Genomic DNA, 15,097 nt, shown 5'->3' with positions numbered 1-15,097 from the left:
GCCTCCCAAAGTGCTGGGATTACAGGCTTGAGCCACCGCGCCTGGCGACCCTTAACCTCTTAACTACTCTACTACCCGCCTTCTGCAGCCTCTTTTGACATCCTTTACAATGTTCTGCAGACAGCAAGTCAGTGTGATCTTTCATTTCCTTTAGAATCAACTTTACCAAGGTTTAATTTACATTTAAAAATGTACTCATTAAAAGTGGAATTTTGGCAAATATATGCACCTGTGTAACCATTACCAACCATATCAAGATATAGAATCTTTTTTTTTTTTTTTTGAGACAAGGTATTGCTCTGTCGCCCAGGCTGGAGTGCAGTGAGACTATCATGGCTCACTGGAGCCTTGACCCCCTGGGCACAAGTCATCCTCCTTCCTCAGCCCCCTGAGTAGCTGGGACTACAGGTGCATGCTACCATGTCCAGCTAATTTTTGTATTTTTAGTAGAGACGGAATTTTGCCATGTTGCCCAGGGTGATCTCAAACTCCTGAACTCAAGGGGTCTGCCTGCCTTGGCCTCCCAAAGTACTGGGGTTACAGGGGTGAGTCACTGTGACCGGCTTCTAACCTATATAATTTCCCTCCTTTCTAAAGAACTTCTTTTCACCTTTCTTGCAAGTCAGGTCTCCCAGCAACAAATTCCCTCAATTTTTGTTTGTCTGAGAAAGTCTTTATTTGTCCTTTACTTTTGAAGGATAATTCCACAGTGTACAGAATTCTAGTTTGGTGACGTTTTCCTTCAACACTTCCAATATTTTCTCCTTGCTTGCATGGTTTCTGGAGAACCTTCATGGAGAAGTTAGATGTAATTCTTGTCTTTGCTGCTCTGTAGGTAAGGTTTTATTTTTCTGTGGCTTCTTACAAGATTTCTTCACCTTTGGTTTTTCTAAACTTTGAAAATGATATGGTTATGTAGAGTTTTTATTCTTTTATATTTATCGTACTTGGTGTTCTCTGAGCTTCTGTGATCTGTGGTTCGATGCCTGACACTGATTTGGGAAATTATCAGTTATTCTTGTTTCAAATATTTATTCTGTTCCTTTCTTTCTTCTCCTGACATTCCCATTACATATGCTGCACCTTTTGCAATTGTCTCACAGTTCTAGGACATTCTGTTTTGTTTTTCTCCATTTTTTTCTTCTCAGTTTTTTTTCCGTTTCGGAGGCTTCTATTGACATATCCTTAAGCTCAGAGATTCTCTTCTCAGCTGTGTTCGGTCTGTTATAATAAGCATATCAAAGGCATTCTCCATTTGTGTGACTGTGTTTATTATCTCTAGCATTACTGTTTGGTTCTTTCTTAGAATTTCCATCTCTTTATTTACATTGTCCATCTGTTCTTGCATGCTGTCTCCTTTATCGATTAGAGCTCTTAGCATGTCAATTCATAGTTGCTTAAAATTCCTGGTCTGATAATTCCAATATCTGTACCCAATGTGGCTGGTTCTGATGGTTGCTTTGTCTCTTTAAACTATGTATTGTTGTTGTTTTGGGGTTTTGTTGTTTTTTTTTTTTTTTCCTTTTTTTTTTTTTTGAGATGGGTCTTTCACTATTGCCCAGGCTGGAGTGCAGTGGTGCGATCTCAGCTCACTGCAACCACACCTGCCAGGTTTGAGCAATTCTCCTGCCTCAGTCTCCTGAGTAGCCAGGGCTACTGGCGTGTGCCACCAGACCCAGCTAATTTTTGTATTTTTAGCAGAGATGGGGTTTCACTATGTTGGCCAGGCTGGTCTCAAACTCCTGACCTCAGGTGATCCACCTGCCTCGGCCTCCCAAAGTGCTGGGATTACAGGTACGAGCCACCGTGCCTGGCTGGTATGCCTTGTATGTTTTTCTTTACAGCCAGACATGATGTACTGGGTAAATAAGTTCTTCTGTAAATAGGCCTTTAGTGGTGTGGTGGTAAGGTGGAGGGATGTGGGAAGTGTTTTACAGTCCTATGATTAGGGCTCAGTCTTTTGGCGCCCCTGTGCCCCTGGACTGTGAACTTTACAAGTGCGTCTCAGTTTTTCCCCCCACTTAGGTGGGGCAGGATGACCACAGTAGGCTGGAATTGGATATTTCCCTTCTTTCACATGGAAAGCCAGAGAGAGTTAGAGTTGGGTTTGTCCCTCTTCTCAAGTAGGATAATCTTTGGTAAAACCTATAAATCAAAAATAAAATTCCAGCCGGGCACGGTGGCTCACACCTGTAGTCCCAGCACTTTGGGAGGCTGAGGAGGGTGGATCACGAGGTCAGGAATTCAAGACCAATCTGACCAATATGGTGAAACCCCATATCTACTAAAAATACAAAAAATTAGCCAGGTATGGTGGTGCACCTGTAGTCCCAGCTACTCAGGAGGCTGATGCAGAAGAATTGCTTGAACCCAGGAGGCAGAGGTTGCAATTAGCCAAGGTTGTGCCACTGTACTCCAGCCTGGGTGATAGAGTGAGACTCTGTCTCAAAATAATTAAATAAATAAATAATAAAATAAAATTCTAACCCCTCCACTGGCTGAATGTGTTATAGTAGGTAGTAAGTCAGACGTGAGCAGAGCAGGAGAGGGTTTCCCCCACCAGGAATGTCAGTCAAGTAGGTTAGCCCTAGAAAATGTATCCAAGTCACACAGCACCAAAGGTTAGCACTAAGGAATGTGTCTAAATCACATGGCACCAAAGTATGTTTCTAGCCGTGAATCTGTATGGGTCTGCAGCAACCTCAATTTTTGCCTCTTCAGAAGAAAGAATTTGACCAAAGGGCATAAGGCAGAGTGAGACACCAAGGCAAGTTTTAGAGCAGGTGTGAAATTTACTAAAAAGTTTTAGAGCAGGAAGGAAAGGAAGTAAAGTACACTTGGAAGAGGGCCAAGCAGGTGACTTGAGAGATTCAAGTGTGTGGTTTGACCTTTGACTTGGGATTTTATAGACTAGCATGCTCCTGAGGGGAGGGGAGTGTTTCTTCTCCCCTAATTCTTCCACTGGGGTGGGCTGCCTGCATGAGGAGTGGCCTGCCAGCACTTGGGAGGGGAGCCTGCACAGTGAGTTTACTGAAGTCGTACGCATGCTCACTTGAGGCACTCTTCGCTTACCAGTCAAGTGTTTCTAGAAGGTCATATATTAATACCAGTTAAATATATGGTATTTTTGCCTCTTACTGCACATGCTTGAACCCACTCACCCAACTCCTAAGAGCTAATTGGGAAGCTGCTGATCACCAGTTTCAGACTTTTTCTATCTATTGGGAGACTGCCTTTCCTTGGTACCCCTTGGATCAATTATTATTTTATTTTATTTTTTGAGATGGAGTCTCACTCTGTTGCCCAGCCTGGAGTGGTATGATCTCAGCTCACTGCAACCTCTGACTCCTGGGATCAAGTGATTCTTCTGCCTCAGCCTCTCAAGTAGCTGGGAATACAGGTGCACACCACCACGCCTGGCTGGTCTTGAACTCCTGACCTCAAGTAATCTGCCTGCCTCAGCCTCCCAAAGTGCTGGGATTATAGACGTGAGCCACCGTGCCCAGCGACCAATTATTATTTTAGAGAGACAGTGTAACAACCACCTGACCATTACCTGATGGTCACCTAACATTCCTGGTGGAGGAGTCCCTCTCCTGCCCTGCTCATGTCTGACTGACTACCAACTGTAACACAAATGGACCCCCATTCTTGGCCAAAGGAATCCCAAAGAAACCTGAAAAACTAGTTGGAGCCATGATGGGAAGGGAGGTTGGACATGCCTAGTTATACACCCTACCTTTGGAGTTTATATGCTGCTGACGAGCACTAACATTAAAAGAGATAAGAGCGACAAAACAGACTGTAGCAATAAGATACCAAAGTCCAACCTGACATCATGTGACAGATAGCAGGCCCTAAAGGAAATCAAAGTATTTTACCCCAAAATATATTTCTTTGACATATTTTGAAATGGCCTCGCAAAGCCGTCTCTTGGGGAAATTTGCATTCTACAGAGAATCTCTTTCTCTTTCTAGGTCTTTTCCGGATCCAGGAGAGATTTAAGTTGGAGCCTGACACCTTTAAAGATCCAAAAAGAGACATTTACCGTCTATTCTCTCTGAAGCCTGCTACTTAGGGGCTTCATCAGCATAACAAGAACAACTACCCTTATCTTAACGCCAGCATTGCTTTCTGCTGACTTCGACTTTTGACAAAGCTTAACTCTTTCAACCAACTGCTAACCAGAAACTCTTTGAATCCACCACCTGTGACCTGTAAGGCCCCAGCCCCTGCTTTGAGATGGTCTGCCTTTCTGGGCTGAAAGAATGTATAGCTTACATATATTGATTTATGTCTTTGCCTGTGACTTCTGTCTCCCTCAAATGAATAAACCAAGCGGTAGCCCAGTCACCTTGGGCATATGTTCTCAGGACCTTTTGTGACTACCCCGGGCCATGGTCACTCATATTTGGCTCAAAATAAACCTCTTCAGATATTTTATAGCATTTGGCTTTTCTTTTATCAACAAAACCCTGCAGGTTAGAGTCTGTTTAAATAATTTTCCTTGAGACTTTGATAGAGAGAGAACATAACGTTCTGGAGTATTTTGAAATGATTCTTTTTTGTCCTTCCCCTGCTGGAAGCATGAGAAGATTTTTCTCAGATATTCACTGTTAGAACCTCGCTAGAGCTCCAGGAGGCAAAACTCACAAAAGTGTGGGAGCCTCCAGATGAAATACAAACGGAAGAGATAGTAATTATAAATATGTATGCACCCAATTACACACCGTCAAGATATATAAAGCAAAAATGGACAGAATTGAAGGGAGAACTATCTAGTTCTTCAACACAGTTGGACACTTTACTATCCCACTCTCAACAATGGATAGAACAACCATATAGGAGATAAGTAAGGATATGGAGGATTTAACACAATAAACCAACTAGATCTGACAGAAAGATACAGAACTCTTTACACAACAACAGCTCCACACACATTCTTCTCGTGTGCACATGAGACATTTTCCTGGATAGATTTATGTTAGGCCAAAAATTAAGTCTCGATAGACTTAAAAAGTTAGAGATCATGCAAAGCATCTTCTCCTACCATAATTGAATGAAGTTAGAAGTCACTACCAGACACTTTGGGAGGCTGAGGGCAGGCAGGTGATGAGCATACTCTGTCAACATTCATTAGGATAGCCGCTATAAAACAAAAAACCAGAAACTAGTAAGTGTTGGCAAGGATGTGGAGAAACTAGAATCCTTGTGTGCTGCTGTTGGTAGTGTCGAATGGTATAGTTGCTGTGGAAAATAGTATGGTGGTTCCTCAAAAAGTTAAACATAGGATTACCACATAATCCAGTAGTTCCACTTCTCCAAAATTGTAAGCAGGGTCTCAAAGAGATATCTGTACACCCATGTTTATAACAGCATTATTCACAACACGTAAAGCATCAAAGCAACTCTCAGTGTCCATTGACTGATGATTAGATAGCAAAATGTTGCATATACATACAATGGACTATATTATTCAATATTAAAAAGGAAAGAAATTCTAGGCCGGGCGCGGTGGCTCAAGCCTGTAATCCCAGCACTTTGGGAGGCCGAGGCGGGTGGATCACGAGGTCAAGAGATCGAGACCATCCTGGTCAACACGGTGAAACCCCGTCTCTACTAAAACTACAAAAAGTTAGCTGGGCATGGTGGTGCGTGCCTGTAATCCCAACTACTCAGGAGGCTGAGGCAGGAGAATTGCCTGAACCTAGGAGGCGGAGGTTGCAGTGAGCCGAGATTGCGCCATTGCACTCCAGCCTGGGTAACAAGAGTGAAACTCTGTCTCAAAAAAAAAAAAAAAAAAAAAAAAAAAAAGAAATTCTGCAATATGCTACAATGGGGATGAATCTTGACAACATTATGTATGCTAAGTGAAATAAGGCAATCACAAAGAGACTAATATAATTCCACTAATATAAAATACCTAGAATAGTCAAACTTATAGAGACCGAGGTGGAATGGTGATTGCTAGTGGCTGGGGGGAGAGGAACATGGGGAGTTATTGTTTAGTGAGTATAGAGTTTTGGTTTCACAAGACAAAAAGAGTTATGGAGATGGATAATGGTGATGGCTACATAACATTATGACTGTATTTCATAACACTAACTGTACACTTAAAAGTGGTTAAGATGGTAAATTTTATGGTATTTTATTTTGCCACAATTAAAAAAAAAAAGTGTGTGCACTCCTCCAACGTGACTGGGTCCCCTGGAGTTTTTTGTTTTGTTTTGTTGAGACAGAGTTTCGCTCTTGTTGCCCAGGCTGGCGTGCAATGGCGTGAGCTCAGCTCACCACAACCTCTGCCTCCTCAAGTGATTCTCCTACTTTAGCCTACCGAGTAGCTGGGATCACAGGCATGCACCACCATGCTCGGCTATCCCTGGAGTTTTTGTCTCTCAAGCTTGTCCACATTGAGTCTCTAGCAATTTATCGATCACAGTTCAGGTTTCCTTACCCAGCACTAGTTTCCACGGAGGCTTATAACACTCTGGTAAATTACGATTTCTGTGTCCGCCTATTTCTCTAATTCTGAGGCAGTAATTTACCCTATGACCTCACTTCTCTATGAATCTAAGAGTTGTTGATGTTTAGTTTGTTTGGCTTTTACTTATGGTTAGGATGGAGTGGCGACTTCCAAGTTTCTTACATGCCAACTTAGAAACTAGACATCCTAGAACATTTTCATCACCTGCAAATGTTTCCTTGTACCCTTTCCCAGTTCAATACTCTTCCTTCCCCTCTAGACTTACCCACCTTCCCATCTCTCCAACCCTCATCTCCCAAAAACCACTGATCTGCTTTCTGTCCCTATAAATGACTTGCTAGAATTTCATATTCAGAATTTCTAGATATGAAATTCTAGAATATGTTAATATATGTTACATGTTATATAACACTACATATTACATATAAAATACATACAGAATTCTAACATATCCTAGAATTTCATATCATTGAAATTATATAATAGGTAGTGTTTTATGCCTGGCTTCTTTCACTCAACATAATGTAGTTGAGATGTATTCACATTGTTGCATTTATCAGTTTTGTTTCTTTTAATTACAGGGTCCACTGACATGGATATATCACAATTTGTGTATTCATTCACCTGTGTGAATGTGTGAATTTGTGTGTTTACAGCTTCGGGTATTATGAATAAAGTTTATGAACATTTATGTGCAAGTCTTTGTGTGAACATGTTTTCATTTCTCTTGTGTAAACACTTAGGAATGTGAAGCCTAGGCCATATGATAGCTGTTTATGCACCTTTATAAGAAATTACCAAACAGTTCTCCAAAGTGCTTGTATCATTTATACTTGCAACATCAATGTGCGAGGATTCTAGTTACTCCACATCCTCATCAACAGTTGGCATTGTCAGTTACTTTAAATGCAGTCATGTTAATGTGTGAAGCAGTATCTCGTTTTGGTTTTTATTTGCATTTCCCTTTGCATGCTTATTCATCGTTACTATTTGGTATTGGGTGAGGGGGAGGTGTACATTCAAATATTTTGCCATTGTTTTTGGTTGGGTAGTTTCTCTTCTCATTGTTGAGTTATAAAAATTCTTTATATATTTTGGGTTTGTTTTTTGAGATAGAGTCTTGCTTTGTCACCTAGGCTGGAGTGCAGTGGCACGATCTCAGTTCACTGTAACCTCTGCCTTCCAGGTTCAAACAATTCTCCTGCCTCAGCCTCCCTAGTGGCTGGGATTACAGGTGCCTGCCGCTACACCTGACTAATTTTGTATTTTTTTTTAGTAGAGATGGGTTTTCACTATGCTGGCCATGCTAGTCTCGAACTCCTGACCTCAGGTGATCCACCCACTTTGGCCTCCCAAAGTGCTGGGATTACAGGCGCCTGCCACCACACACAGCCTCTCCATATATTTTTGATTCAAGTCCTTTTTCCTATGTATGTATTATGAATATTTCAGTCTGTGTTATGAATATTCTCATCCTCCTAAGATGTCATTCAAAAGCTGAAGTTTTTAACTGTGAGGAAATCTAATTTATCAATGTTTTCTTTTAGGAGGAAAATTATTATCACGGTATATCTGCTTAATTGGGAAACCCTGGTGCATTTCTTCTAAAATTAGGAGAAACACATGGATGCCCACTTTCACCGCTGTTCTTTCACATTAAATTGAAGGTATTATTCAATACGATCCAAGAAAAATAAGAGATAATGGGATTATATAACTAGAAAGCCCTAAAGAATTGGCTGAAGAACCTATTTGAATGACAGAGAGAGAGGGAGAGAAGAGAGAGAGAAAGATATGGGGGAAGGAAAAAGGAGTAAAAGGTGCTAAGGTGGAGATAGAATATTAAACAAATATACAGAAACCAGTTAGAAGAGAAAAATGGAATGAAAGACTGCATTTACAATAGCAAGAAAAGACAAGATACAAAAGGGTATGCTTCGAAATATTAGCAAAGGATAGGCTGGGCACAGTGGCTCACGCCTGTAATCCCAGTACTTTGGGAGGCCAAGGCGGGAGGATAACTTGAGCTCAGGAGTTCGAAACCAGCTTGGGCAACATAGTGAGACTCAATCTCTACAAAAAATACAAAACTAGCTGGGTGTGGTGGTGGGTGCCTGTAGTTCCAGCTATTCAGGAGGCTGAGGTGGAAGGATCAGTTGGGGCTGGGAGGTGGAGGTTGCAGGGAGCCAAGATCACACCACTGCACTCCAGACAGAATGACAGAGCGAGACACTGTCTAAAATAAAAAGGTTAAAAAAATTAATGAAGGATAAAACAGAAAGCTCAAACAAATGGAAAGACATACCCATTTCTTGAAGCAAGAAAGCTAAACATCATAAAAATGTTAACTCCCAGAAAACATACCAACAAGTTTTTTTCTGAAACTAGAGAAGCTGATTATCAAGTTCAAATAGAAAAATAAGAAACAAAGAATAGGCAGAGCCAGCCCTGCCCGATATTAAACTATATTTTAAAGCTTCAACAATTAAAATGTGAGTAATTAGCACATAAATAGACAAACCAATAGAACAAAAGGAAGCCCAGAAATACACCAAAATACATAGAGAAATTTAGTTTCTGCTAAAGATGTGAAGTAAAGATAAACTTTATAATTAATAGTTGGGGATAATTGGGTAATAACTTGAAAAAGAAGTTTTATCCATACCTCACATCTTATGCTAGGATAAACGATAAAAAGATCAAAGACTTAAAGCTCAAAAATTTTAGACATTAAAGCACTATGAAAAAATGGGCAATTTCTTTATAACCCTGAGGTGGCAGAGACCTAATTGACTCAAATTCCCAAAACCATAAAAGAAAAGATTGATACATTCAACCACATTTTTAAAAATCCATAAATAAAGTCTAAATGCAAATAGCAAGCTGGGAAACTACATTTGAAACATAATACAGACAAAGGATTCGTTTTCTTAATATATGAAGAGCTGCTGGAAATTCACAAGAACAAGACCAAACATATTCAAAAGCTTAGAAAAATGAGCAGAGACTTGAAGAAAGAGTCCACATACTGGATAGGCAGGAAAATGGCTTATAAATACTCAAAAAGATGTTCGATTCATTCATAGTATGATTAATACAAATGAAAACTACCCTGAAATATCTTTTCTTCACCTATGCATTGGGAAATCCTGGAAGTTTGACAATGTGATGGTAAACAGGCCCTCTCATCCATTGCTGGTTGAAATGGAACTGCGCTCTATACAATCTCGATGCAGATTAATAACACCAAAATTTTAAAGTGCATTTCCCAGTGATCCAATAATTGCACCTCTGGGCTTTTATTTTATACATACCTGTACGTGTACAAAATAATACATATACAAAGTTATTCAGTGAAATGTTTCCTAAAATAGGAGAAAAGTAAAATTCAAATAAAAAAACTAGCTTAAATACATTGGGATGCATCCATATAATGGCATATTATGCAGTTTAATTTGCTGATTTTTGAGACAGGGTCTCTCTCTGTCACCCAGGCTCTATTACATAGTTTTAAATAGGTGAAGAAGCTCTAAACATCTTTATGGGGAAATAACTTCAATATATAAAATCCCTCCATATCTGTTGGGGGGACTAGTTCTAGGACTACCCCCCTGCATACCAAAATCCACGGATGCTCAAGTGCCTGATATCTATAATGGCTTAGTATTTGCATATAACCTACGCACATCCTCCTATATATTTTAAATCATCTCGAGATTACTTATACTACCTAATACAATGTAAATGCTAGGTAAATGGTTGTTATACCATATTTTTAGTTGTCTTATTTTCTATTATTGTATGGTTCTTTTGTATTTTTTCCCCAAATGTTTTCGATCTGAAGTTGGTTGAATCCACAAATGCTGAACCCAAGGCTACGGAAGGCTGACTGTATTGTTAACTTTAAGAAGATCTGGAACAGGGATCAACCAACCTGCTATATGTCTCTGCTGTGACTATGTGACTTGCTTTTCCATTGTAGCATGAAAGCACTTAGACAATACATTCAACAAGTAAATGTGGCCAGAATTGGCTCTGGATTTGTCCTACTGGAATTAGTTTGTCAAACTCCTGAACTTACATATATTGCTTTTTTTGTGCTAATGGTGGTGGTGGTGGGGGGGACAGATATAAAAATATACATTTGCATTTGTTTAAAAACATTGGAACAATACATAAGAAAAATGGAGTATGTATGACTCAGGAGACAGAAACCATGGAGATCTGAACAGGGAATCTGAATAGAGACCTCTAAAGCAACACTTTCCAACAGGACTTTCTGCAATGAAGGACATGTTCTATAACTTCACTACCCAAGGTACTTATGTGGCTATGAAACACTTGAAATGTTACTAGTCCAACTAAGAAGCTGAATTTTTAATGTTACTTCAACTTACCTATAAATAGAAGTAACACATTTGGCAAGTGGTCACCACATTAGACAGGGCAGCTCTAAAGAATACAGACAGAGCAGTTGTTGGGAGTGGCTGCTGCCTCTAAGGCTGAGTGTATCCAAGGAAGAAACAAGGTTAGGAGAGTCCTTTCCTCACCCCACCCCAAGGCTGAGATGCAGATCTCATTGGAGAGTACATGGCTATAGCCCACAGGATGCCAGAGTCTGTATATCACTGTGTTTCTTATACCTACATACCTTTCGCAAAGAAGCCATCCCCTGGTAGCTGGACTGTATAGGCCAGAAGAAAAGCACCCAGAACCAGGAAGAGAAGCCTTTCCTCCTGCAGTTTCCCTCAATATCCTCTACTGATAAAGTCTAGCATTTTGCCATCTGCAAAATGGGGGAAGTGTTTATAGAGTCTACCCCAGTGTCACAAAGCAGCATACAGAAGAGTGAATTTACTCCAGAACTATGCAAGAATAAATGTCTGTTGTTTTCATTTTTTTTTAAGAGCTGAAAGGCAAGGAATTGAAAACTGGCACAGGGCAGATGGAAACCAGATGGGGGCAAAACTTTTCATTGTATACCGTTTTCATATTATTTTGAGTTTGAGTCATGTAACCATATTACCCAAAAATCAAAAATAAGAAGATAAAAATATAAACCAAGCAAATACAAATTTAAAAAAACCTAAGACAACAAAGCATCCATACAAGGAAAAAGGGCCACATATATGAGTAAAAGGTTTTTTTTTTTGAGATGGAGTTTTGCTCTCGTCACCTAGGCTGGAGTGCAGCGGCTCACTGAAACCTCCGCCTCCTGGGTTCAAGCGATTCTCCTGCCTCAGCCTACTGAGTTGCTGGGATTACAGGTGTCTGCCATCATGCCCGGCTAATTTTTATATTTTTAGCAGAGATGGGGTTTCACCATGTTGATCAGGCTAGTTTCGAACACCTGACCTCATGTGATCCACCAGCCTCGGCCTCCCAAAGTGCTAGGATTACAGGTGTGAACCACCGCACCCAGCCAGTAAAAGATCTTTGTACTGAGTGTATATAAGAATTACTATATATATTGGGCCGGGCGCGGTGGCTCAAGCCTGTAATCCCAGCACTGTGGGAGGCCGAGGCGGGTGGATCACGAGGTCAAGAGATCGAGACCATCCTGGTCAACATGGTGAAACCCCGTCTCTACTAAAACTACAAAAAATTAGCTGGGCATGGTGGCGCGTGCCTGTAGTCCCAGCTACTCAGGAGGCTGAGGCAGGAGAATTGCCTGAACCCAGGAGGCGGAGGTTGCGGTGAGCCGAGATCGTGCCATTGCACTCCAGCCTGGGTAACAAGAGCGAAACTCCGTCTCAAAAAAAAAAAAAAAAAAAAAAGAATTACTATATATATATATGTATATATATATATATAAAACAATTACTATATATATATAGTGTGTGTGTGTGTGTATATATATACGTATACATATACACACACACTAGATATACAATATATACAATATAAATATATATACACAATATATAGTATATACAATATATTATATATATGTACTATATATATGCTCATAACTTAGAAATACATAGGTTAATCTACTGATAGACTCACAAGGCAAAGCAGGTGAATTTACAACAGTAGTTAGAGATATAAACATAACCCTCTCAGAAACTGATAAAGAAGAGAGAACAAAAGCAAGGATAGAACATTTGAACAATTAGTGAGCTTAAGCTAATATATATATACATATATATACAAAACTTCATCTATAAATTCAGATACAAATTATTCTCAAAATCATATATAAGATGTGCAAATTAATTATGTGCTAAGCTACCAAAGAGTTATTAAGAAATTACTAAAACGACAACATATTGGCTAGTTATCTAAATCAAATGCAGTACAAATGGGAACTAATAACAAAAAAGCTCATATGTCTGAAAACGAAAAACGGTACCTTTAAATAACCTTAACCCATATTTAAATAAATAAATATGGGTTAAATAAACCCGTATTTAAATAAATAAATATGGGTTAAATAAACCCGTATTTAAATAAATAAATATGGGTTAAATAAACCCATATTTAAATAAATAAATATGGGATAAGGACAATATATAAGAAAAACTGGCTGGACAAGGAGGCTGAGATGAGAGAACTGCTTTAGCTTAAGAGTTCAAGCCCAGCCTGGGCAACATAGTGAGACCCTGTCTCTACAAAAAAAAAAAAAAATTAGTCGGGTGTGGTGGCATGCACCTGTAGTTCCAGCTACATGGGAGGCTGAGGTGGGAGGATCAACTAAGCCAGGGAGGTTGAAGCTGCAGTGAGCTGTGATTGCCGCAGCCTTGGCCTCCCAGGCTCAGGCAATCCTCCCACCTCAGCCTCCTGTGTAGCTGGAACTACACAGGCATCTGCTACCACACACAGCTAATTTTAAAAAATTTTTTGTAGAGACAGGGTCTTGCTATGTTCCCTAGGCTGGTCTCCAACTTCTGTGCTCAAGTGATCTGCACCCCCCCACCCAGCCTCCCAAACTGCAGGTATTACAGGTGTGAGCCACCACACCTGGCCTAAACCTTGATATCATGACCAGATATAGACAGTATGAGACAACATTACTATAGGCCAGTTTTACTTATAATTACAGATGCAAAATTCTCAAAGCAAAAAACCAAAGTAGGGTTTATTTTAGGAATGTACAGATAATTTAGAGTCAGGTAAATCTATTGAGGTGTTTCAGATTAAAGAAAAAATTAACAAATACAGCAAAACCCTTATTAGTGATTTTAGTAGCTTTCTTAAATAAAATATACTTAGATAAAAGTATTCTATCAAAAACTTACAGCAGACATTGTACTTAATGAAAAAAATATAGATTTCCCATGAATATGGAAACCAGGACAGCATACTTTCCAATACCACTACTGTTCAATGTGGTACTGGGGACCCGGTATATAATAAAGAGTGGGAACACAATTCAGGGAGGAAAAATGAATTACTTAATAATGTTGGTAGGAGAATTGGCTGATAAGGTGGGGAAGGAAGTCAACATACTTCCAGCTGGATTAAGCACCTAATGTGAAAAAGCAAAGTTATAAAACTATCAGAAAAAAATGCCTTTGTGACTTTGCGATCATTAAGAATTTCTTAAAGAAGAAAATAGCTGGATTTGACTACTTCAAAATGAAAGACTTTGCTTGTATTAGTTAGATTTAGGCTTACTAGCAGTCCGGGGATGGCATCTGGGATGTTTTCCCAACCTCAGCACATGACTCCGACTTCTCAATCCAATATTCCAAGCTCCAAGAAGGAGGAAAGAGGAAAGAAGAAAGAGGGAGACTTCGAGAATACTGCCCACAAATTTCCCACATATTTTCTCTTATATCCTATTGGCCAGAACTTAGGCACGTGGCAATACCTGCAAGGGAATTTGGGAAATGTAGTCTTTATGGCTGGAAGCCTTGGGTCCCGCTACAAATCAGAGTTTGTATTTGTTTTAGCTAGGAAGTAAAGGGAAGGCAGTTGTTGGAGCTAGGTAGTAGCTATACAACAAAGAGGTATCATAGACGGAGTTCATGTCAATTCAACTGAGAGAATATATTTTCAATATATATGACTGACATTAATATCCGTAATGCGCAGCAAATCAGAAACAAAAAAAAAAAAAAAAAGAGGGAGATAACTCTATGTAAAAATGTGGAAAGGATATGAACAAGCAAGTCATAGAGGAGGAGACCAGAATGGCTAATAAAGAGGAAGGGATGTTTCATTTTATTAATAATCAGAGAAATGCAAAATAAAGTGAGAAATGGATACTACTTTACATCCAATAATAAAATATAGGATAATATCCAGCTGTCAGGGATGCGGGGAAAATGCAACCCTTATGCACTGCAGGGGTGAGTGAAAATTTTTTCTTCACTTTTAAAAAATTATAGATTCAAGGCCGGGCGCGGTGGCTCAAGCCTGTAATCCCAGCACTTTGGGAGGCCGAGGGGGGGTGGATCACGAGGTCAAGAGATCGAGACCATCCTGGCCAACATGGTGAAACCCCGTCTCTACTAAAAATACAAAAAATTAGCTGGGCGTGGTGGTGCGTGCCTGTAATCCCAGCTACTCAGGAGGCTGAGGCAGGAGAATTGCCTGAACCCAGGAGGTGGAGGTTGCGGTGAGTCGAGATCGCGCCATTGCACTCCAGCCTGGGTAACAAGAGCG

Source organism: Sapajus apella, unplaced genomic scaffold (genome assembly GCF_009761245.1).
Source record: "Sapajus apella isolate SASKATOON/1434 unplaced genomic scaffold, GSC_monkey_1.0 scaffold43, whole genome shotgun sequence".
Lineage (NCBI taxonomy): Eukaryota > Metazoa > Chordata > Mammalia > Primates > Cebidae > Sapajus > Sapajus apella.
This window is presented reverse-complemented; position numbering follows the sequence as displayed.